This window comes from Macaca fascicularis, chromosome 13 (genome assembly GCF_037993035.2).
Source record: "Macaca fascicularis isolate 582-1 chromosome 13, T2T-MFA8v1.1".
Classification (NCBI taxonomy): domain Eukaryota; kingdom Metazoa; phylum Chordata; class Mammalia; order Primates; family Cercopithecidae; genus Macaca; species Macaca fascicularis.
Genome location: NC_088387.1, coordinates 66,364,075 through 66,390,473, shown reverse-complemented (window position 1 = coordinate 66,390,473; position 26,399 = coordinate 66,364,075). Strand labels below are relative to the sequence as shown.

At 41.0% G+C, this 26,399-nt stretch overlaps 1 long non-coding RNA gene and 3 pseudogenes across 1 annotated transcript in view; all 4 read right to left on the bottom strand.

The window, feature by feature from the left end:
• Positions 1-862: 862 nt before the first annotated feature.
• LOC135966915 (uncharacterized) overlaps positions 863-26,399 on the bottom strand; it is an 87,277-nt gene continuing 61,740 nt past the window's right edge. Inside the window, exons 3-4 of the long non-coding RNA XR_010580637.1 lie at positions 2,735-2,898; positions 863-1,577 (exon numbers count right to left, since the gene is read on the bottom strand). This is a non-coding gene — a long non-coding RNA (uncharacterized lncRNA). The remainder of the gene's footprint in view (positions 1,578-2,734; positions 2,899-26,399) is intronic.
• LOC102135197 (transcription factor BTF3 pseudogene) lies at positions 9,117-9,730 on the bottom strand (annotated as a pseudogene).
• On the bottom strand, positions 18,759-18,857 carry LOC123568464 (U6 spliceosomal RNA; annotated as a pseudogene).
• On the bottom strand, positions 23,888-23,986 carry LOC123568474 (U6 spliceosomal RNA; annotated as a pseudogene).

Below are 26,399 nucleotides of genomic sequence, written 5' to 3'. Positions count from 1 at the left end.
ACCAGTTTTGTGAAAGACCGTTTTTCCCTGGGCAGGGAGGGGGGATCTTTTCAGGATGAAACTGTTCCATCTCAGATCGAGGTATCGTATTCTCACAAGGAGCACGCAACCTGGATCCCTTGCATGTGCAGTTCATCACAATCGGGTTCCCGCTCCTGTGAGAATCTAATGCTGCCGCTGATGGACAGGAGGCAGGGCTCAGGCAGTAATGCTGGCTCGCCACTCAACTCCTGCTATGTGGCACAGTTCCTAACAGGCCATGGACCAGTACTGGTCTACAGCCCAGGGGCTGGGGACCCCTGTTATAGAGGAGAAAATAAAAATGTGCAGAAAAGGACAAATACTGTAAAATAAACTTTTAGAAGTTGAAAAAAAATTAACTCTCCTATTCTGATCATAAGCCTATTCCCAACCTCTACTATTCAACTATTTACATCTTAGAGACAGACAGACATTAGCAATACCTAGTTGAAAGAGAACCGAGGCAGAACACCTGATGGATCATTAATAAAATACATAAATATTCCATGTAATGGGCCCTTTCCTCATGGTGAAGATCACAGTTATAACTGATGGGTAGCACGACACAAGAGCTTAAGATGTTCTAATAAAAGAAACACAAACTGGGCATTCTTGGGTATAATAATACCATCTTTAGAACGTGACTTAAATTTTTCACACAGCATTCCTTTTAAGATAAATGAGCAAAAAGATTTCCACATAAAGAACCATTGGTAGTTTTAAGGGTACTGAAAATAAGCGTGAGTTAAAACAATTAAATACTTTGAACCATAGGAAAAGCAAAGATCTGCTTCCATTTTAAAAGTACAAATTACAGATTATAATAAAGATTACAAGTGAGGATATCTGAAGATATTTTATTTCCTCCTAGTGAATGGTAGTAGGAAGATATTAAGAAATGCATACATTCTTAAGCGACTATGTAATTGATGTTCTGCTGTTGAAAAGTTAAAATTCACATGAAACGTTTTAAAAATTTACAATTTGAATGTGATTTCCTAATTTTCAATCAATACATGCTAATTGATTATTTTCTTAAAATATTAGTTTGAGAAGAGTTCTCAGACTCAATTTTATTTCAACAATTTTTTTAAACTAAAGATCTGTCTTTGGTTTCTTCAACTAAAATAGCGATATAAAATATTCAGTTACATTAGGTTTATTATTTTGCATATTTTGTAAACTATTTTATTTTCTCATCATAAAAATAATACATTTCATTGTCATATTTGGAAAAAAAAATCCACAACACATAAAGAAAACACTTAAAAAAGAATAGGCCAGGTGTGGTGGTTCATGCCTGTAATCCCAGCACTTTGGGAAGCCAAAGCAGGTGGATCACCTGAGGTCAGGAGTTCAAGACCAGCCTGGCCAACATGGTGAAACGCCTTCTCTACTAAAAATACAAAACATTAGCCGGTTGTGGTGGCAGATCCCTGTAGTCCCAGCTACTTGAGAGGCTGACGCAGGAGAATCGCTTGAACCCAGGAGATGGAGGTTGCAATGAGCCGAGATCACGCCACTGCACTCCAGCCTGGGCGACAGAGTGCCTGTCTCTATAAAATAATTTTAAAATTAGCCAGATGTGGTGACTCATGTCTATAATCCCAGCTACTCAGGGGGCTGAGGTGGAAGGATAGCTTGAGCCAGAGGGTCAAGGCTGCAGTGAGCCATGATTGTGCCACTGCACTCCAGCCTGAGTGACCCAATGAGACCCTATCTCTAAAGAAAAACAAAAACAAGCCTGAACATGCCTCTCAGTTTGAATTAAACGATAAATAGAATTCAAATGCATTTTTAGTAATGATGTTTATCATATACTAAATGTGCAGTATTGCCAGATCAACAATTTTTTTTTTTTTTTTTTTTTTTTTAAGACAGACTCTTGTTCTGTCAACCAGGCTGCAGTGGCACAATCTTGGCTCACTGCATCCTCCACCTCCCAGGCTCAAGTGATTCTCATGCCTCAGCCTCCCAAGTAGCTGGGATAACAGGTATGGGCCACTGTGCCTGGCTAATTTTTGAATTTTTAATAGGAGATGAGGTTTTGCCATGTTGGCCAGGCTGGTCTCAAATTCCTGGCCTCAAGTGATCTGCCTGCCTTCACCTCCCAAAGTGCTGGGATTACAGGTGTGAGTCACTACACCCAACCCAGGTTAACAATTTTTACAACATCAGAGTCCAAATTCCTATAATCACATATATGATTTGGCTAATAAATCTTATAAAAAAATTAAAATAGATTCTCCATGTTTATCACAAAACTGAGGGTCATGAGTCCTAAGTTTGTCAGTGCATTCTCAATTTCTTCACTAATCAATATTTATTGAACCACCATATGTATAAGATAAGCATATTGAGCACAAAAGGTTGTGTCTAAATGAGGCCAAAAGAAATAAAACTACAACTATATATTATTCAATCAATTAGTTCAGAGGTTGGCAAACTTTTTCTGTAAAAGGCCAGATAGTAGATATTTTAGGCTCTGTGAGCCACAAGGTCTCTGTCACAATGACTCAACTCTGCCATTGTAGCAAGAAGCAGCCACACACTATAGGCAAAGAAATAGGCGTGGCTCTATCCTTGTTGAATACACAGGATGCAAAAAAAAAAACAAACAAACAAAATAAAAAACAGGAACGACTTTCTTCCCAGTGAATTAACTGACTACAGATAATTAAATAAACTATCCAACTATATTGTATATAGTTACCTTCTGGAATTGCAGAAATTGTCTACGAGCTCCTTGGAAGCTGAATTTCATTGCTCTGTTGATTCAGATGTAGTTCAAATTGCTTTCATTCTTTCAGCATGTTACCATTGAGAACTTTTCTTCTGGATATAAAACTTTTTGTTTGTTTCTAATCTTCTTGAGTTCTAGCAGGAAGCAGAGGGCACATTAACATGTTTAACTTTAGGCTGGTTCAGACAAAAAAAAAAGCGTTTAAGTGAAAAGAAAGTAATGAAGGGATGATTTAGAGGGGCATGAGAAGGTAAGTGAACCAATACGGGGGCAGGGAACCACCCAAGGATGAACAATAGCAGTGAGCACTTCTCACCCCTAGGCCTGAAGGGGCAAGAGGAGGAAACTGTGCTGCCAGAACCCTGAAAGACCTGGAGTCTTGGAAGAGGAGTCACTAAGTAGGAACTGTGTCCATAGAGTGTAGAGCCACTGCCATAATCATGATGCAGAAGAAAGGCAAATAAATATCCCAATCTCTCTGTACTCCTCACTTATATTTCAGGCCAGTGCTTCCCTTCTGGCTGAACCTCCTGGAAGCAAAGAATAAGAAACCCCATATGATGGTGTCCACAGAGGTCAACCTTCAGGGCACAGAGGACAGAGTGGGACCAGAAGCCCCAGCAGAAGACTGTGTAGTACAGAGCTGCCTGTGAAAGGTATGGAGAACACCTAGAACCATTTCTGTAGATTTTCTGAAAGTCATATAGGAAGGCAATTATTTCCAATTTAACAGAAGCTTAAGCTTTTGGTAAAATGTCATGAAGAGATAGAGGCAGCTGATAAGTATGTTAACAAACTGCCATAAAATGTATGGCATATAGGTCAACATCTATGATCTATTGCTGCAAGGTATTAATTTTTTTTTGACAGTGTCTTGCTCTGTCACCCAGGTTGGAGTGTAGTGGCATGATCACAGCTCACTGCAGCCTTGATCTTTCAGGCTTAAGCAATCCTCCTATCTCAGCCTCCTGAGTAGCTGGTACTATAGGTGTGTGCCACCATGCCTGGCTAATTTTTTTTTTTTGAGAGATGGGGTTTCACTATGTTGCTCAGGCTGGTCTTCAACACATAGAGTCAAGTGATCCTCCTGCCCTTGAATCCCAAAGTGCTGGGATTACAGGTGTGAGCCACTGTGCCTGGCCAACAATTTTATTTTAACTGACAAATATATAGTATCAGTGTCCTGCAATGTCTTGCATATAGTGTGTGCTCTGTATTAGCAGAATATGTAAATTTGTTGAATTAATTAATTTTCAATCATTATGAAATTAACATAGTAGGCCGGGAAGAGTGGCTCACACTTATAATCCTAGCACGTTGGGACGTGAAGGCGGGATGATTGCTTGAGCCCAAGAACTTGAGACCAGCCTGGGCAACATGGTGAAACCCCCTCTCTATAAAAAGTACAAAAATTAGCCAGGCATGGTGGCGTGCACCTGTAGTCCTAGCTACTGGGGACACTGGGGTGAGATGATCACCTGAGTCCAGAAGTTCAAGGCTGCAGTGAGCCGTGATCACACCACTGCACTCCAGCCTGAGCCACAGAGGGAGACCTTGTCTCAAAAAAAAAAAAACAAAGAACAAACAACAACAACAACAAAAAAAACACAAAGGGGCCAAAAAGTCTCCTAACAAATCTTTTTTTTCTAATCATCAGCTAGATTGCCTATATTTTGCAATACATTCATCATGTGAGGATTTCAACTCTGAATTGGGTAGAAATTATTTGTGTCATGGATCACAAACTCCTACACTCTTTTTACGGAAATTTACTAGTAGACAGACCTCCAAGCTCTGGATTGGATTTATTTTGATCCCAGAAGGCAGCCTACTCTTAGTTTTAGATCTCAACCTCCTCACTCTGTTTAGTTTAAGACATTGCAGTAGTATATCTATTTTATTATGGTAGCTACAAACAGTTTTGATTTAGTCACAATTTTGAATTCCTCAGCTGTCTCAGTCTTTTTTATTTTCGCTTTTATTTACTATAACCCTATCTAACTCATGATTGAATATTTTTTAACAAGGGTCATAAGGACAATGGCCATATTTTTCCTGCAGTGCAATGTGAAAGCATTTTTCTCTTACTCAATTAGCAAGAGTATATCAAATTACGTAGAATTGGCAAAACTCAACATGATTTTGCGAAGAGCAAATCCTGCTGAACTAATTTCTTTCTTTCTTTTTTTTTTAACCAACTGCAAAACCTGGCAGATGGTTTAGCAATGATCACCTCTGCAAAACATCAGCTGTGTCTACTTACTGGTATATACATCATGTGTTTTTAAATGTACTGCAGTTTACAAGTCTGAGGTAGAATCAGGAGAGGAATACCTTCTTCTGTCACTGTGTGAATGCTAATCTCAGCAAACAGGCATCAATGAGACTGGAATTGGTTATTGAGTATGCCACGTACACACAGACCGTAGATCATCCCTTGTCTCCAGAGAAGCAGAAAGTAGAATTCCACCTGGCTTAGAAATAGGTGACCTCGTGCAACCAGGATTTCTCCAAATTGTAAGTGACATAATATCTCCATACTTCTGCACCAAAGAACCTTCATCTTAACTATACTACAAAAAAATCTGGCTGCTAAGAAGCAACAGGGAAATTAAAATTCGCCAAAAACATCTATATATTTCAAAAATAATCTTTTAGTCACATCTGATGCTTCCTGAACTTGTGAGAAGCACCATCCACAAGCCTTAGCTGCAATGTCTGTCTAAAATTTTACACAAGGTGTTTTGTTCAGTATGAGAACTCTCCATTTAGTTCCTTTTCTTTGTTCATTCAACAAACACACATTATGAGTATTTACTGCATACTAGGCACTGGAGACATGAAGATGAATAAGACGTTTTCTTTTGACACATGAACCCTCAGAGACCTGGTAGTCTGCTAAGGAATACAAACTGATTATTCTAAAACAATTCTATCTGTAATATATGCTATTTGTGGGAGAAACAAGGTTCAACAATGGGGAGTCAAGAAAGTCTCCACAGAAAGATGACTTTTGAGTCAGGCCTTGAATGAAAAGTAAGTGTTTAATGGGGAGTGGAAGTACAGGGAATTTCAGGTGGAAGAACCACCAAAGCAAAGCATCATCAAGGTATAGAAGAGTATATTGTGTTTGGGGAACCATGAGTAGCTTGGCGTGGCTAAAGAAGTTTCCAAATGTGGACAATGGTGAGAAATGAAAGTTGAAGTCATATTGAGAACAAACCCAAATATCACACTAAAGAATTTGGCCTTTTATCCTGTGGATCATAGAGTACAACTGAGCTTTAAAAAAAAAAAAATAAAATCAAGGGAATGATATCAGATTTCTCTTTTAGAAAGGAATTTCTAGCAGCACTATAGTAGGGGAATTGGAAAGAGGTGAGACTCTAGGCAGAGAAACCAGACAGAAGCTCCTCCTACTAACATTTTGTAGTTCAACTTGTACTGCTTTTGTTTGTCACAAGTTTAATACTGTCTGTTTTGAACTTTGCTGAGACAGGAGGTTTGAACACTACCATCAAGTCAGCAACTTGTTCATGTTGCCCTCTATTGGTAGAAGGGAAAAGAAATTACTATCAAGGGCATTATTTCACATTTCATTTGTTGATGGTATTTCGATTTTCCTGAAATAAGGTTTGTTATGTTTGGTAACATTAAAAAAATATGCTGGCATTATATTACAATTACAGGAATACCTCTGAAATTACACTTTGAGTAGCAAGGGGATAGTGTAAACAGTAACAACCACAGTAGTTCAAAGAGAGAAATAAATATGGTCTAGTATGGAGACCTCTCTCTAAACTTCACTTGCCTCTAATAATATGAATAATCATGTCCTGATTTATCTGCTTAGGATACACATACAGACATATTTTAAGAAAACAAATTAAGACATCATGATTTGAAGTACAGGCACACCTTGGAGTAGTTTCGTTCTAGACCACTGCAATAAAGCGAATATCGCAGTAATGCAGGAGATACAAATTTTTTGGTTTCCCAGTGCACAGGAAATTATGTTTATACTATACTATAGTCTATTAAGTGTGCAGTAGCATTGTGTATAAAAAAGATGTATATACATGCATTAAAAATACTCTTGCTAAAAAATGCTAATGATCATCTGAGCTTTCAATGAGCCAAAATTATTTTGCTGGTGGAGGGTCTTGTCTCGATGTTGCTGGCTCCTAATCAATCAGAATGGTAGTTATTGAAGGTTAGGGTTGCTGTGGTAATTTCTTCAAATAAGACAGTAATGAAGTGTGCTACATTGATTGACTCTTCCTTTCACGAAAGAGCTCTTTGTAACATGAGCTGCTGCTTGATAGCATTGTACCCACAGTAGAACTTCTTTAAAAATTGAAGTTGATCCTCTCAAAGCCTGCCATTGCTTTATTAATTAATTTAATGGAATATCCTAAGTCCTTGTTGTCATTTCAACAACGTTCGTAGCATCTTCACTTGAGAGTCGATTCCATCTCAAGAAACCACTTTCTTTGCTCATCTATAAGAAGTAACTACTCATTCGTTCAAGTTTTATCATGAGATTGCAGCAGTTCAACTACTTCTTCAGGCTCCATTTCTAGTTCTCTTACCATTTCCATCACAGTTACTTCCTCCCTGAAGTCTTGAATCCCTCAAAATCAACCACGAGGGTTGGAATAAACTTCTTTCAAACTTCTGATAATGTTAATATTTTGACCTTCTCCCATGAATCATGGATATTCTAAAAGGCATCTAGAATGGTGAACCCTTTCCAGAAGGTATTCAATGTATTTTTTCCAGAACCATCACAGAAATCACTATCTTTGGCAGCTATAGCATTATAAAATGTATTTCTTAATGTGACATAATGAAATATATATTTGGGTTTTTTTCCCCATTTCCTGGCACACAACTCCTAAAATCCTTGGAATCTCCGAAGTACTATCTTTTTGTACAGCTAATGTTGAATAATAGCTTCAGGGTGGGAGTGGTCACTGGAAAGACCAAAGCATGATTAGAGGATTGGGACTCTCAACCCCATCCCCCAACCTCTGATGAGGGGATAAGGGGACAAAGGTCAACTGAACACCAATGGCCAATGGTTTAATTAATCATGCCTATGTAACAAAACCTCTCTGAAACCCAGAAGAGCAGGATTTGGAGCACTTCCAGATAGCTGAATATGTGGAGGTTCCTAGAGTATGGTGCACTTAGAGAAGACATGGAACCTCCGTGCTCCTTCACCTATACCTCATTGTATACTTCTCTTCATCTGCATCCTTTGTAACGTCCTTTATAATAAACCAGTAAGTGTATTAATAAATGTTTCCCTGAGTTCTGTGAGCCACTCCAGCAAATCAGTTGATCCCGAAGAAGGGTTGTGGGGACTCCAACTTGAAGACAGAAGTTCACCAGGCCCAGACTTGTGATGTGTGTCTGAAGCTTGGGGATTAGTCTTGAGGACTGAACCTTCAACCTGTGGGATCTGATCTGTCTCCAGGTAGTGTCAGATTGGTGTTCACTGCTTGTTGGTGGGGAAAAATCCCGACACATTGAGCCACAGAAGCCTTCTGTGTTGATTGTTGTGGTGTGAAAACAGAGGGAAAAAACACTTTAAGAGTTTTTCTCCAAATAAATAATAAGATGAAAGTTGAATTATTCCTTGATCTGTGGGCTGCAGAATGGATGTTGTGTTAGCAGGCATAAAAACATTAATCTCTTTGTATACCTCCAACAGGGCTCTTAGGTGACCAGGTACATTGTCAGTGAGCAGTGTGATTTTTATTTATTTATTTATTTTAGATGGAGTCTCACTCTGTTGCCCAAGCTGGAGTGCAATGGCGCGATCTCAGCTCCCTGCAACCTCTGCCTCCCCGGTTCAAGTGATTCTCCCGCCTCAGCCTCCTGAGTACCTGGGATTACCCACACATGCACCACCATGCCCGGCTGATTTTTGTGTTTTTAGTAGAGATGGGGTTTTACCATGTTGGTCAGGCTGGTCTCGAACTCCCGACCTCGTGATCCACCCGCCTCGGCCTCCCAAAGTGCTGGGATTACAGGTGTGAGCCACTGCACTGGGCCCTAGCAATGTTATTTTGAAAGGAATCTTTTTTCTCCTGAGCAGCAGGTCTCAACAGTGGGCTTAAAATATTCAGTAAACCATGCTATAAACATAGGTACTGTCAGGCAGGCTTCGCTGCTCCTTTAATAGAGCACAGGCAGAGTAGATTTAGCATAATTCTTTTTTTTTTTTTAACTAGGCAAAGAACTTTATTAACCTTGGTTTCAAACTTGATTCCCAGACTTCTTTGGCTTAATTAGCTGCAAAGAATGAATTGTGTATAAGCAAAAACTGAAAAGAGCTGCAGTGTCCAAGGGGCTTGGGCTTAAAAATATTAGAGATCTAGATTTTATCAGATCCATAAACAAAAATTTCTTAAAAAGCAGTCATAATATAAAATAGCAGCTCCCAGTAACTTCAAGTTTTATCTTCAGAAGTTGACTCAATTCAGTTTGCCTCATTCTTGGAAGCCTCATCTAAATTCTCCACAATATCTGGAACTTCATCATCATCCTCCTCTCCAGTAGCAAGTGGTGCTTTTCCATCCACAGATTGTTTGGGCAGAGCTTCAGTCAGTCTCCTTAAACTAGTCAGACTGCCTGCACCAAGCTTGTTTAAGATGCTGGGTAGCGTTTCTGTCAGCTGCTTTGTCTCAGCATGGCTTGTAATGAATGGTGAAAGTGTTCACTGCCAGAGATGCCTGAACCTTAGGGTGGTTAAAGTGGTCACTGTTCCTTGGTTTGTAAACATATTCGACTCTTCAATACCGGAGATACTGCTTACCCCTAACTTCTTTAAGGAGAACTGAAGTTTTTTAACATCCACTGCGGCTGCTCTATGAACCACCGTCTTTCTGCGAGAAGTTCCTTTCCCACCAATGCGCACTTGTGCCTGCAGTTTGTGAGTTTTTCCTGGTTCATGATTGTTTCATCTTGTCGGAGCAGATAAGGGACTGCCTGGGGGACTAGGATTCGTGCTCAACGGGTCTTGGGTGGACCAGCTGAGATTAGGCGCACACACCAATTTAGCGTAATTCTTAAGGGCCTTAAAATTTTTGGAATGCTAAATGAGCATCGGCTTCAAGTTAAAGTCACTAGCTGCATTAACCCCTTCCAGGAAAATCAGTCTGTTCTTTGAAGCTAGGCATTGACTTCTCTCTAGCTATAAAAGTCCTAGAAGGCATCTTCCTCTCATAGAAGGCTGTTTCATATACATTAAAAATCTGTTGTTTAGTGTAGCCACCTTGATCAATAATCTTAGCTAGGTCTTCTGGATAATTTGCTGCAGCTTCTGTATTAACACTTGCTGTTCACCTTGCACTTTTATGTTATGGAGACAGCTTCTTCATGAAATTTCATGAACCAACCTTCACTAGCTTCCACCTTTTCTTCTGCAGTATCCTTACCTGCCTCAGCTTCACAGAACTGAAGAGAGTTAGGGCCTTGCTAACTCTCTTCCCTTAGGTTAAGGGAATGATGTGGCTGGGATGATCTATCCAGACCACTAAAACTTTCTCCATATTGGCAACAGCCTTTCTCACTTTCTCACATTCTCACTTTCTTATTTGCGTGTTAATTTCTTTCAAGAACATTTCTTAGACAGTGCAGTGGCTCATGCCTGTAATCCCAGCACTTTGGGAGGCGAAGGTGGGCACATTGCTTGAGCCCGGGAGCTTTTGACCACCTTGAGCAACACGCAGAGGCCCAGCCTCTACAAAAAATTAAAAAATTAGCCAGGCATGGTGGCTCACGTCTGTGGTCCTAACTACTTGGGGTAGGCCAAAGTAGGAAGATGGCTTGAGCTCCAGAGGTCAAGGCTACAGTCAGCCATGATCATGCCACTGCATTCCAGCCTGGGTGACAGAGCAATACCCTGTCTCAAAAAAAAAAAGAAAGAAAGAAAGAAAAAAGAAAAGAACTTTTCCTTTTCATTCACAACTTGACTGTTTGGCACAAGAGGCTAGCTTTTGGCCTATCTTGGCTTTTAACATGCTTTGAGAAAATGACAACTAACATTAATCTTAGTCGTAAAAGTAATCATTCCTGGCTTTTGATTTAAAGTGAGAGACATCCAACTCTTTCTTTCAGTTGAATACTCAGAGGCTGTTGTAGGGTTATTAAATAGACTAATTTTAATATTGTTGTCTCATAGGAAGGCTGGAGGAGAGAGAGAGAGAGAGAGAGAGAGAGAGAGAGAGAAGGGAGAATAGACAGTTGGTGGGACAATCAGAACACACACAACCTTTATTGACTAAATTCACCATGTTATATGGATGTGGTTTGTGGTGCCCCAAAACAATTAAAATAGTAACATCAAAGATCAGTGATCAAAGCCAGCCATGGTGACATGTGCCTACAGTCCCACCTACTTAGGAGGCTGAGGCAGAAGGATCACTTGAGGCCAAGAGTTTGATGCCTTGGCCTCCCAAAGTGCTGGAATTACAGGCACAAGTCACCATGCCAAGCCTGAAGAGTTTATTTTGTATTAAATAACTTAAATGTATTATTATAAACCTTCCCACAAATAAAACCTCGGTCCCACATGGTTTCACTGGTAAGTTCTTCCAAACATTTAAGGAAGAAATAATACCAAGCTTACATATATTTTGTAGAAAGAATAATAGTACCCCAAAGATATATACCTCCCAATCCCTGAAAACTGAATATGTTACTTTCCAAGGGGAAAAAGACTTTGCAGATGTGACTACATTAAAGATCCTGAGATGGAAAGAGTATCCTGGATTATCCAGGTAGGCTCAGTGCAATCACAAGGGCCCTTATAAAAGGAGATAAGTGTGTCAGTTAGAGAGTGAGAGAAATTTGAAGATGTTATACTGTCAACTTGGAAGATAGAAGATCTTCAAAGGGATCATGAACCTTGAAATATAGATAGCTTCTAGAAGTAGAAGCTGGAAAAGGCAAGGAAACAGATTTTTCCCTCAGAACCTCCAGAAGGAATACAGCCTGCTAGCCTATTTTGGACTTCTGATCCCCAGAACTGAAAGATAATATATTTGCATTGTTTCAAGCTATTAAGTTTGTGGTAATTTGCTACAGCAGCAATAGGAAACTAATACTGGTGGCAGCAGCAGCCCATCTAGAGTGGCTGCTGCCATGATGGCTGCAGGAGGGAGGCGCTGCCCAGCCTCCCTGGGTGCCGCTGCAGCTGCTCTGGTGCAGTTCCAGACTCCAGCATCTCTGTGGTCTCGAGTGCCCAGGAAGACCTCCCTTCCCCCTGCAGGCTCAGAAGTGGTTGCTCTCATTGCCTGGTTTCTCCTGCTGTCAGTGCCTGCTCCCATCTCGGAGGTGTGGCTGGGACTGCACACTCCATGGAGCTGGCGGGAGCCAGGGACAAACAGGAGCCTCACCCCTTCTGAGTTAGCGAGGCAAGATCTCCCTGGGTGCAGCTGCAGCTGCCCAAGCCTGGTTTCGGACCTGGGCATCTCTGTGCTCTTGGGGGCCCAGGAAGGCACCCTACAGGATCGAAGTGCCTGCTCTCATTGCCTGGCCTCTCCTTGTTCCCAGTACCCACTGCAATTGTGGAGCAAGGTTGGGGCCAAGTCCAGGAACTGTCACAGTCCAGCCAGGTGGGCACACGCTTGGGGAAGCCCTGACATGCCAGCCCCCTGCTGCCTCAGTCCCTTCCAGACTTTGGGCACCCATGAGTGCAGGAGGGAAGCCGAGGGGAGGCTGAGGGCAGCTCAGCATTGGCTTGCAGGTGTCCCTTGGCATGAATAGCCTGTGAAACATGAACAGCAGAGGGAGGCAGACAGGCTCCTGGGCAGAAGGGAGCAGGAACCTGGTGAAGCCCCACCTTTAGGCAGGGGAAGGCCTGAAAGCTGGGGGCTGGGCTGCCAGTCCTGTGTACTGGAGGCAGAACTCATGGCACCTTTTCCTGGGCTCACCCATGGCTGCCCGTGGACCAATCAGCATGCATTTTGCCCCTCTGAAGACCATAAAAACCCCTAGACTCAACAACAGCAGGGCAGACACTGGGAAAACCAGCTGCAGAGAGGAGCTACCTTCTCCAGGGCCTCCTCTCCACTGAGAGCTGCAGACAATGGGATGACCAGCTACAGAGAGGAGCCACCCTCTCTGCTAAGGGCTGAGTGTTTGTCAGGACAACCTGCCTGCAGACAGGAGTCACCCACTACAGGTCTCCTCTGAGCTGTTCTAATACTCAATAAAGCTCCTCTTCATCTTGCTCACCTTTCACTTGTCTGTGTACCTCATTCTTCCTGGACACAGGACAATAACTTGGGAAAAGGTGCCACCGACTGCAGAGATTTCTGGCCAGAAAAGCAATACCCCAAAGATCCTGTGACAATACAGTATATATTTTCAAAGAATAAAAAAAGAGAAAACATTTTCTAACTCTTTATATAAAGCTAATATAACCTTGATTTTTCTTCCTTCTTTCTTTCTCTCTCTCTCTCTCTCTCTCTTTCTTTCTTTCAAGTTTTTTCCATTGCCCAGGCTGGAATGCAGTGGTGTAATCACTGTGCACTGTAGCCTTGACCTCTCGGGCTCAAGCAAGCCTCCCACCTCAGCCTCCTGACTAACTTGGACCACAGGCGTGCACCATCATGCCTGGCTAATTTGTTTTTAAATTTTTCTTGATTTAGCGATGGGGTCTTGCTATGTTGCCCAAGCTGCTCTCAAGCTCCTGGGCTCAAGCAATCCTCCCCGCTCAGCCTCCCAAAGTACTGGGATTACAGGCATGAACCACCATGCCCAGCCAAGAGCTGGATTTTACATAATATAATGCCAAATGGTTCCAATTTGATCTATTTTTTGAAACGAAATAGTTTTTTACTTTTCAGTTTGTAAATTTTCAGACATACATAAAAGTAGATAAAATAGTATAATAAACCCATGACTTAGGTTTAACAGTGGTTACTATTTTGCTGATTTTGCTTTATCTATTTACACCTCCCTCCCCCACTTTTTGTCTCCTTTTGCTGTTGTACTTCATTTTTATTTTTTTATTTTTTTAAGACAGAGTCGCACTCTGTTGCCCAGGCTGAAGTGCAGTGGTGCGATCTTTGCTCACTGCAACCTCTGTCTCTTGGATTTAATCAATTCATGTGCTTCAGCCTCCCAAGTAGCTGGGATTACAGGCATGGGCCACCACATCCAGCTAATTTTTGTATTTTCAGTAGAGATGGGGTTTTGCCATGTTGGCCAAGCTGGTCGTGAACTCCTGGCTTCAAGTGATCATCCTGCCTTGACCTCCCAAAATGTTGATGTTACAGGCATGAGCCCTAGCACCTGGCCTTGCTGATGTACCTTAAAGCAAACCTCAGACATGCCATTTCAGCCACAAATACTTCCAATATGCATCTCTAATGCAAAAGGACTTTTTTCATAGAAACTTTTGAAATCTTCAAAAGTGATGTTTAAATGTGTCTGAATGATTCATCAATAAGCGTTTTAAAAAAGAAGAAAATAGGCCAGGTGTAGTGGCTCACACCTGTAATCCCAGCACTTTCGGAGGCCAAGGCAGGTGGATCACCTGAAGTCAGAAGTTCAAAACCAGCCTGGCCCGCTGGTGAAACCTCATCTCTACAAAAATACAAAAATTAGCTGGGCGTGGTGGCAGGCACCTGTAATCCCAGCTACTCGGGAGGCAGATGTTGCAGTGAGCCGAGATTGCACCACTTCACTCCAGCCTGGGTGAGAGAGTGAGACTCCATCTCAAAAAAAAAAAAAAAAGTAAACGTGGACAAAGTCAGTTGGTCAATCCAGTTGAAAGGTATACAGGTGTTCCTTTGTACTATTCATGTAATTTTTCTACAGAAATTTTTCAATGAAAAATTGTTTATTCAACAAGTGTTTTCCTTTAGCACTTTCAGTACCTAGTTAGCAATTCTTTTTTTTTTTTTTTTTTTTTTGAGACTGAGTTTCGCTCTTGTTCCCCAGCCTGGAGTGTAATGGCAGGATCTTGGTTCACTGCAATTCTGCCTCCCAGGTTCAAGCAATTCTCCTGCCTTAGCCTCCCCAGTAGCTGGGATTATAAGTGTGTGCCACCACGCCCAGCTAATTTTGTATTTTTAGAAACGATGGGGTTTCATCATGTTGGCCAGGCTGCTCTCGAGCTCCTGACCTCAAGCGGTCTGCCCGCCTCAGCCTCCCAAAGTGCTGTGTACAGGCGTGAGCCACCGCACCTGGCCAGCAATTCTTTACATAAATAATCACAATTTTTTATAATTGGTTTTTTGTTGTTGTCTTTGACGGAGTCTCGCTCTCTCACCCAGGCTAGAGTGCAGTGTTGCAATCTTGGCTCACCGTAACCTCTGCCTCCCAGGTTCAAGTGATTCTCCAGCCTCAGCCTCCTGAGTAGCTGGGACTACAGGCATCCGCCACCACGCCCAGCTATTTTTTTGTTTTGTTTTGTTTTTTTAGTAGAGACGAGGTTTCACCAAGTTGGCCAGGCGGGTTTAGAACTCCTTACCTCAAGTGATCCACCCGCCTCAACCTACCAAAGTCCTAGGATTACAGGCATGAGCCACCGCACCTGGCTTCAAATTAGTTTTGAAAATATAACTGATGTGAGCTCTGCCTCTTGAGAGCTGGCATGAGCCTTGAAGGAAATGTATTATAAGGATTCAAATGTGTCTTGTGGAATCCCACGGCAGAAGTCCTCAGAAAGAGCATGAGATAAGAAAATGGTTATCAACTAGGATCCCAGGAAGTGCCTTCTCATATCCTGCCCCTGCTTCTCTGGTCTCATTTCTCTGCCTTGCAACTGTCTCTACTTTTCAATTCATACATCAGGTTACAGCTGTATCTCAGCTTTGAAGTTTTAAAATTTCTTTCACTCAGGAGAATAGCTCAGTCTGAATAAGAATATTATGGTCCCAGTTTCAAATTCCTGGTAGAAAGAATCTGATGTCCCAGTTTGGGTCAGATGTCCACACGTGGTCTGATTATCTGTGACCAAGGAATGATGTCATATAGTAGAGATATGGTTGTCTGGAGCCTCTTTAAGGAGGAGGAAGCAAGCTAGGTCTTTGTGAGATAAGCCAACACCCAAAAAGGAGCTAATACAGTTGTTGAGTGGAAACACAAAAGAGTCATGTATAATGCAATTCCATTTCTGTAAAACAAATCAAAACAAAGCTCTATCTATATACAAATATGTCTATTGCTAATATATATATTAGAAGAGTCTGGAAAGACTTGTAAACAGGAATATATATATTAATATATATTTTTAAAGTTTTCATCATGAAATAATTTTAGACTTACAAATGAATAGCAAAAATAGTACAAAGAATTCTTGTATACTCTTCACCCAACTTCCTCAAATGTTTAATCTTACATAATTGAGTAAAATGATCAAAATCAAGAAAATAACACTAGTAAATGCCACTAATTCATCTATGAACTGCATATAAATGTTGTCAACTGTCCTTATGTGCGCCTTTTCCCGGATCAGGATGCTATTAAAGATCACACAATGCATTTATTTATCTTCTTACTCTTTAATCTGGGATAGTTTCTTAATCTTTCTTTATCTTTTCTGACCTTCACAGTTCTGAAGAGTGTGTGCCAATAGTTTTGTAGAGTGTCCTTCACTTTGGGTTTGTCTGATGTTTCTTTTTGATTAAAATCAGGTTATGTATGTTGGCCTCATGGCTGCAATATTAACTTGGATACTTGATTAAGGTAGCGTCTGCCAGACTTCTCTACCGTAACATTATTTTTCCCTTTGTCATTAAATAAATGTCTTCTGGGGAGATACTGTGACACTGTATAAAAAATCCCATTTCTCCTTTTAGCCCACTAGTTTTAGCATTTGTGAATGAGTCTCGCCTGAAACAGTTTTTACTCTAGTGTCTGGCAAATGGTAATTTTGTTTCCATCACTTCTTCATCATTTATTACTTGGAATTCTACTGTAAAGAAGAACTTCCTCCACTCCCCCAATGATTTATTTATTCACTTGTTATCACTCTGGACATATGGATATTTGTTTTATTCCATGAGTTACAACCTATTACTATCATTATTTATTTTGTTGCTTAAATTGTCCCTGATTTGTCTTGGGATCTGCTTCAAGTTGGCTCCTATGTTTTTTCAACATGCCCCATCATTTTTTCAGTATTTACTTTTTGGCATCATGACATGTTCCAGGCAGATCTTGGTTTTTCTCTATTCCAGTCCTGGAACCAGACATTTCTTCCAAAATTCTGGTTTTTCTTTTCTTTTCTTATCTTTTTCGAGATAGAGTCTTGCTCTGCTGCACAGGCTGGAGTGACGCGATCTGGGCTCACTACAACCTCCACCTCCCGGGATGAAGCGATTCTTGTGCCTCAGCCTCCAAAGTAGCTGGGACTAAAGATGTGCGCAACCACAACCGGCTATTGTCTGGTATTTTTAGTAGAGATGAGGTTTTGCCACGTTGCCAAGACTGGTCTCGAACTCCGGAGCTCAAGTGATCCTCCCACCTTGACCTCCCAAAATGCTAGGATTATAGGTGTGAGCCAATGCCCCTGGCTGTCCTGATTTATTTCCTTTTCTCTTTTTTCTTTTGTAAAATTGCATATATAAAACAAGATCTGGCATCAAGCATGTTCATTGCTACTGATATTCCAATACCTGGAGGTAGATAATATTTTAATCTGCATTTCATAGAAAAAAAATGTGAGGCATGAAGAGGTTAATGCGGCTATTAGGTGCTAGAGCCAATATTTGAACCCAAGCAGTCTGACTCGAGAATCCATGTTTTTGTTTTTGTTTTTTCGAGACAGAGTCTCCCTCTGTCGCCCAGGCTGGAGTGCAATGGCATGACCTCGGCTCACTGCAACCTCCGACTCCCAGGTTCAAACGATTCTCCCTGCCTCAGCCTCCCGAGTAGCTGGGATTACAGGTGTGCACCACCACGCCCAGCTAAATTTTGTATTTTTAGTAAAGACAGAGTTTCGCCATGTTGGCCAGGCTTGTCTTGAACTCCTGACCTCAGGTGATCTGCCCGCCTTGGCCTCCCAAATTGCTGGGATTACAGGTATGAGTCACCATGCCCAGCCTCTTAAAAGCTTTTTAGTAACTGAGAGAAGTAGAAAAATCATGGTGTCCACATTGCACGTGTTCACTACTTGACCTGGCACTTTATATGTGACAGACACTATGTGGAGTGAGCTATTACCAGCAATCTGTTCATGCTACCCTCCAGTAGGCACAGCACACAGACTATGTTCCAACTAGGCCATAGGTCTCCTCAAGAGCTAAACACTACATATGACATTTGTTGAATCATTTTACTGTCCACAAGATAAGATATAATCAGAGGTATCATTCATTTGGAAAATCTCTGAGCTTCTTACCTATAGGTGGTGATTAAATGTATAAACAAGCTGTTTTTCCTAGTCCCAAATTCACCCGATTATAATTAAGGAAATTCGTTTCGGTTGCAATATTCACTGCTATAGCATATTGGTGGCTTTTTCTGAATCAATGTTAGCCTACATTTGCTTATAAAAATTTTCAGGTTTCCATTTTAGTGGTATTGCTTGAGGAAAAAAATCCAGAAAATTCTGATGCCAGCTATTCTACACAGTTCCATCTACTGGAAAATATAAAGTGGATCAAAGTTTATATATTACAAAATCTTAATGCATGGAAATCTTGAATATTTCTTGTTTTTCATAACATCCAATTTAACACACATAAGCCAAAGATTCCAAGTATACAAAGGTAGGAAAAAGAGAACAGGAAGGGCAGACGGGGCTGTGGCAACTACAGTTTTGGGCAGTTTGGTAACACCGCTTCTTCTGCTGCTGCTTTAATAAGGTATATTTGACAAACTTGAATTGTATATATTTAAGGTCTACAACTTGATGTTTTGATACATGTGTGCATTGTGGAATAATCACCACAATCAAGCTAATTAACCATCACCTGACATAGTTATGTTTTTGTGTGTGTACATGATGAGAACACTTCAGATAAAATATATGGACTGCTTTGCAAATTTTCATGACATCCTTGTGCAAGGGCCTTGCTAATCTTCTCTGCATTGTTCCTATTTTATTTTATTTATTTATTTATTTATTTTAAATTTTATTTTATTTTTGAGACAAGGTCTTGCTTTGTCGCCCAGGCTGGAGTGCAGTGGCGTGATCTTGGCTCACTGCAACCTCTTCCTCCTGTGTTCAAGCGATTCTCCTGCCTCGGTCTCCTGAGTAGCTGGGATCACACGCACGCACCACGATGCCCAGCTAATTTTTGTATTTTTAGTAGAGACGGGGTTTTGCCATGTTGGCCAGGCTAGTCTTGAACTCCTGACCTCAGGTGGTCCGCCTGCCTCGGCCTCCCAAAGTGCTGGGATTACAGGCGTGAGCCGTGGCGCCCAGCTTAGAATTCATGTTCTTGATCACTATGTGTATCTTATTAATAAAACCGAGGAAGCTAGCACAGTATAAACCAATCTTACCCATATATAAATGCAGTTTTCTAACTAGAGATATTAAAGAATTAAATGTAATACATAAGCAGAAAATGCATAAAAAAGAATTAAATGTAAAATCTCAAATAATAAAAAGAAGGAGAAACTATAAGTGAATATTCAGTCAATCTCAGGCTGAGAGAAAACTCTGTGAGAATACAGTTGTGCACTCCCCAGCTGCATCACTCACTTTAGCATATGCCCCCGACTTTAGCTGTGGCAGGAACCAGTTAAAAAAGGAAGTTGGCACTGTGTGCGTTTTTTTCTCAGGAATCACTCCTGGCTTGTCTGACTGTTTGAACTCTCTTTGCATTGCCTTCTCTGTCAGAACGATTAACTTTGAATTAGAGCTTTCTCTTTTTATTTATTTATTGCCCTGTCTGAATTTGGCATCCTGACCCTGGACTATTGGTCTCGGCATTACTGACCCAGAAACTCCATAGGAAACTGACCTGGTAATGATTCTCTTGGCCCCATTCACCACAGCCTCAGGCCCACTTCCAGCCCAGGGACTCAGGGCCCCCCATCTGCCTGAGGCGGGAGTATGTGGTCAAAAAAAGAATAGAAAACACACATCCAAGCAAACATAGGAAAAGATGGACAGGCTTGACTAAACGGTAAAGTGTAAAATGACTATTCTTCAAGATAACATACAATTCTATGATTCTATACACACATATGTCCATGCATGCATATGATAATTGACTTCTCAACTGCTAGTACTATTTGCTCAATACTACTCATTTTTCCATAAATTTATGTTTTGAAAAATGTCAAACTTACAGGAAACTTTAAATAATAGTACAATGAGGCAAGGTGCAGTTGTTCACACCTGTAATCCCAGCACTTTAGGAGGCCCAGGTGGGAGGATAACTTGAGCTCAGGTGTTTGAGACCAGCCTAGACAACATAAGGAGACTGTCTCTACAAAAAATACAAAAATTAGCTGGGTGTGGTGGCAAATACCTATAGTCCCAGGTACTTGGGAGGCTGAGGGGGGAGGATTGCTTGAGCCCAGGAGGTTGAGGCTGCAGTGAGCCATCATTGTGGCACTGCACTCTAGCCTGGGTGACTGCAAGACCCTGTCTCAAAAAAAATAAAAATTAAATTAAATTAAAATTAAAAAGAAGAAGAAAAATAAATAGTACAATAGACACCTTTACATTCTTTACCAAGATTCAGCAATCAAGAATTGACTTTTCCCATCGGATTTTAATATTTATTGTTTCTTCCCAAAAATTCATGTGTATTTTGCATCTTGTCATAGGCCATATTTCAGGGGTGCCATAACCACTCCTAGTTTTTTTTTGTTTTTTTTTTTTATAAAGACTCAGAAGGCTCAATATCAGGTTATATTCATGGCTAAGACTTACTACAGCAAAAAGTAGACAGCAAAAATTGCAGAAAGAAGATAGGCATTGGGTAAAATCCAGAGAGGTCAGATACACACTTTCAAGTTTTTTCCAACCAGAGCCACACAAGACATGCTTTCCTTCTAGCAGAATCTCTCTACCCAATGCAAGTCTCAGGGCCCAAGGCTTTTATGGAGGTCTGGTCACATGGGTACATTCTGCTACATGACCATCCTTGACAACTGAAACTCAGGGCTCTAGTAATGAAACCTGGCATGCATGATCAGTCTTGATGTCTGCACAAAGCAATTCTGACAAGCTAGTAGGACATGGTTCATTGCTTTAGGTGCATACAACAAAATCATCAACATTAGCATAAAGAGCCTTCCAAGGGCCACATACCTAGGGTTGACCAACAGTCAATCATGGGTCCAGGTTTCCTTGGAGATATGCAAGGACAGAGCAACCAGAATTGCTGTGTAAACCTCTCATATGATACCTTTGGTTTGTTACATTCCTGCCATTTGAATTGCCTTTTCCAGAAGCCTAGTTCAAATTCCACATTCTCTCCAGCACCTGCCCAAGGCCCTTCCTGGAGAAGCTACTTCCTAAACATATGCTCAGTGAAGGAACCTTGAGTGATGTCTTCACAGACCTATTCAACCCAGGGATCTCTTCCTTTTCAGTGAATTTTCCCCTTATTTTATAATTAGTCATATAATGCCTAGGAATAGCTCTTGTGTTATTATCTGATATTGTCATTTAATTTTTCAAGTTTATATTTTCTCCTTAACCACAGGCTAAACAACAATCATCTTTTAGGTCACTTTGTATATATTTTGCTGCTCCTAGAACAAAATATAACACTTAATAAATACTTATTGATGCTAATTGATAACTGGTTCAAAAACTACCCTCCTACAACTTAGTCTTTAATATATAAATAATAAAGAGCTGGGCATGGTGCCTCACACCTGTAATCCCAGCACTTTGGGAGGCTGAGGCGGGAGGATTGCTTGAGGCCAGTAATTTGAGACCTGCCTGGGCAACACGGTGAAACCCTGTCTCTACTAAAAATACAACAATTAGCCGGGCATGGTGGTGGGTGCCTATAATCCCAGCTACTTGAGGGACTGAGGCAGGAGGATCACTTGAGCCTTGGAAGTCGAGGTTGCAGTAAGCTGAGATCATGCCACTGCACTCCAGCCTGGGTAACGAAGTGAGACTCAGTCTCAAAAAACAAAACAAAACAAAAAAAGGGATAAAGAAAATGAGGCTGTTTTAACCCACCTAACATCTAGGTTTGACCATTGGGTGAAAGGAGTCATTGCAACAGTGGTGGTCTACTAAGTTGATTTATTGCTGCAAGAGAAGCCTGTACATCAGGTACTTCTCCATGCTCAAGTCCCTCGCTTGGGCAGTTCTACAAGCCATCAGGAGAGTGCTTGTAACTAATTAGAATGATGCCTCTCAATCTGTAGCATGCACTGGGAGCACCTGGAGGGCTTGTAGGACACAGATTTCTGGCCCAGCTCCCAGAGTTTCTGATTCAGTAGGTCTGGGGTGGGGCCAAATAACTTGCATTTTTAACAAGCTCCCAGGTGATACTGATTCTGCTGATCCCATACCATACTTTGAGTTGCAAGGTCCTAGTATATCATTCACACACACTCGACAGTGTATGTTTTCAGTACTCTAAGTGCAATTCTTAGCGATCGGCCAGGCCGTAGTAGAATTTTGACTTTATCACACACTGTTCCACCTTTATATGTCTTGTCTACTTACACACAGCCACTATTTTTCATCTAAGAATAGTAATTTTTTTTTTTTTGCTATAATGGCACTCCTCTTCAGAATATATTCAATGATGGAATTTCATGCCAGAAAATTGTTGTGTATCAATTATTATAACAGTTTCTGTTATAAAGAATTAAAATTGCAAAGGATACCATCTGTCCATTTTAAAATCCACACTGCTATAAATTAGTCATCATAATGTAATGGTCAAGTATCATACCACAATTTACTATTGTCTGATAGTGTTCTTGAAACTTGTTCTCTTTGTTCCTCTTTGAAGCTTTTTTTTTTTTTTTTTTTTTTTTTTTTTGAGACAGATTTCGCTCTTTTGCCCAGGCTGAGAGTTAAGTGGTGTGATCTTGGCTCGCCTGCAACCTCCACCCCCTGGGTTCAAGAGATTCTTCTGCCTGCAATCATGCCCATCTAATTTTTGTATTTTTGGTAGAGACAGCATTTTGCCATGTTGGCCAGACTGGTCTTGAACTCCTGATCTCAGGTGATCTGCCCGCCTTGGCCTCCCAAATTGCTGGGATTACAGTTGTGAGCCACCATGCCCAGCCTCTTAAAAGCTTTTTAATAACTGAGAGAAATGGAAAAATCATGGTGTCCACATTACATGTGGTCACTACTTGACCTGGCACTTTATATGTGACAGACACTATGTGGAGTGAGCTATTACCAGCAATCTGTTCATGCTACCCTCCAGTAGGCACAGCACACAGGCTATGTTCCAACTAGGCCATAGGTCTCCTCAAGAGCTAAACACTACATATGGCATTTGTTGAATCATTTTACTGTCCCCAAGACAGAGATATATTTATCAGGGGCATCATTCACCTGGAAAATCTCTGAGCTTCTTACCTATAGGTGGTGATTAAATGTGTAAACAAGCTGCTTTTCCTAGTCCCAAATTCACCCGATTATAATTAAGGAAATTCATTTTGGTTGCAATATTCACTACTATAGCATATTGGCGGCTTTTTCTGAATCAATGTTAGCCTACATTTGCTTATAAAAATCTTCAGGTTTCCATTTTAGTGGTATCGCTTGAGGAAAAAAATCCAGAAAATTCTGATGCCAGCTTTTCTACATGGTTCCATCTACTGAAAAATATAAAGTGGATCAAAGTTTATAAACTACTAAATCTTAATGCATAGAAGCTTGAATATTTCTTGTTTTTCATAACATCCAATTTAACACACATAAGCGAAAGATCCCAAGTATAGAAAGGCAGGAAAAAGAGAACAGGAAGGGCAGACGGGGCTGTGGCAACTACAGTTTTGGGCAGTTTGGTAACACCGCTTCTGCTGCTGCTGCTTTAATAAGGTATAATTGACAAATTTGAATTGTATATATTTAAGGTGTACAACTTGATGTTTTGATACACGTGTGCATTGTGAAATAATCACCACAATCAAGCTAATTAACCATCACCTGACATAGTTATGTTTTTGTGTGTGTACGTGATGAGAACACTTCAGATAAAATATATGGACTGCTTTGCAAATTTTCATGACATCCTTGTGCAAGGGCCTTGGTAATCGTCTCTGCATTGTTCCTATTTTATTTGTTTATTTCAGACAAGGTCTCACTTTGTCACCCAGCCTGGAGTGCAGTAGTGCAATCTTGGCTCACTGCAACCTCTTCCTCCTGGGTTCAAGTGATTCTCCTGCCTCAGTCTCCCAAGTAGCTGGGATAACAGGTGCACACCACCACACCCAGCTAATTTTTGTATTTTTAGTAGAAACGGGGTTTCACCATGTTGGCCAGGCTGGTCTCAAACTCCTGACCTCAGGTGATCTACCCGCCTCAGCCTCCCACAGTGCCGGGATTACAGTCGTGAGCCACCACATCCGGCCTGTTCCAATTTTAGTATATGTGCTTCCAAAGCAAACACCTTACCCTTCTTCTCACAACAGTACTCCCCAACCCACAAAACATAAGGTCAGCAACCCAGATTTAGACCGAACCTCAACTTCCTGGCCAGAGGAATTATCCAAGGATTATTATTAGGGCAGGTGACACAAGTTGAGAAAATCCAAGTTCTTCCCCAGCAGGTACTCGAGGGGCCCTTTGGCTCTGGGGTCACGGAGCCAGATGAAGTGAAGCCAGAGGGGCTTGCACACCTCATGAAAAGGCCTAGCAGAAATAGAAGAGAATGAGGCCAAAACCCAGAGAAATAGACCTGTGAGGATATACACACAAAGCAGAGGGACAGAGAAAAAGAGAATGAGAAGACCTTTCAATGTCCTTGAGTCCCGGGGTTCAGAGTAGCTACGGTCAGGGCCTTCCCTATTCTCCCCAGGAACATGAACCACTAAATGTTGTTTTTGCTTAAATTATTTTGAGTAAAATTTCTGCTCCTTGACTAATAGTAAGGCATATTACATTTTATCTGTTTCTGAGTAATGGCAACTATTTTTAAAATCAATCTTACTCCCACACCTAGGAGGAAAAAAAATACTGTCAGATATGAAATTAGGTTTAAACATTAATAGCTAAAGGTGTCTGAGATTTTTGTCTGGAATTCGCTAGTAAAAATGCTATTTTGAAGTGTATGTGTGTAAATTAATCCACACCCTGGGGACAATTATTTAACATTTTTAACACCCAGGTCAGGAGTCTACACCTGAGGCGGAGTGAATAACCAGACATCTAAGGGCCTTAATCTGTTGGCCACCCTCCAAAGGAGGCAGGTGTAGAACTTTAGATATCTCACTTTCTGAACCTGCACCATAAGCGATGTTGCATTTTTTCATAGTGAAATGAGCAGTATTCAAGATATACTGCCAGATGCCTAGCAGCCTTTTTTTTTTTTTTTTTTTTTTTTTTTGAGATAGAGCCTTGCTCTGTCATCCAGGCTGGAGTGCAGTGGTGTGATCTCGGCTCACTGCAACCTCCGCCTCCTGGGTTCAAGCGATTCTTGTGCCTCAGCCTCCTGAGTAGCTGGGATTACAGGCACACACCACCATGCCCAGCTAATTTTTATATTTTAGTAGAGACGGGGTTTCACTATGTTGGGCAGACTGGTCTCAAACTCATGACAAGTGATCCGCCCGTCTCGGCCTCCTAAAGTGCTGGGATTACAGGCATGACCCACCACACCTGGCCTAACAGCGTTTTAAGTAGCATCAAGGTCTAGAACTTGTTTACTTCCATGTTACCCTTCCTAATACTGGATTCTTTCACCTGAAGTGACTGGAAGGTTAGCTTGTCTTCTGTGAGAATAAAGTTGCTTTGACATCCAAGCGAATCTTCCATGCAAGGTATTTGTTAGAGTGCCAAGAAACGGGTATGGACTTCACTGACTTTATAGGAATCATTTGTACGACTGCTTTCTTTTGGCCTGTTTGTTAATACTGGTGTGTGGACAATTTAGATCTGAGATTAGTTTTCATTATAATAAATCATAATAACAATGTTGTAGAAGAGGAAGCATGACTCCCTCCTATCTCTAATCTCTGAAAGTATTTTTACTATAGGAAATGGACAGTCCCTGAATGGACAAATTGGCTTAGGTCAAGTCTTAAGGGTGAGAGAAGCTGCTCAATGACCTCTTATGACCTAGATTCTCAAACACTCCCTGGGTTTTCATCCAGCCTGGTTTCCTATTCTTCCTTCTAGACTGACCCTTCTATGAGCTCTTCTTCTTGGTTCTAATCCAGTTAAGTTCCTGGAATTAGAGGCCATGTTTGCTTGCAGCCCACCTCTGGTTTTAGACTTAGGCCAACTCACAGCCACATTTGAATGCCACATAGCTCTATTCCTCCCCTATACTCCTAGGCCTGTTTCATTTTGCTTAAAGAAAGTGTTTATTTCTCATTTGCATGTGCAAAGTCTTTATTATTGTACATATTACTTGCAACTATCTGTCCGAAATTAGAGTATCTTGTACTTTAACATAAAGACAGAATGACAGAATTTTTTAAAGAGAGTAAAAGCACATTCCACGTATGTAAGTGAAGTTTTAAAAAGTCTTTAATTCAAAATAACATT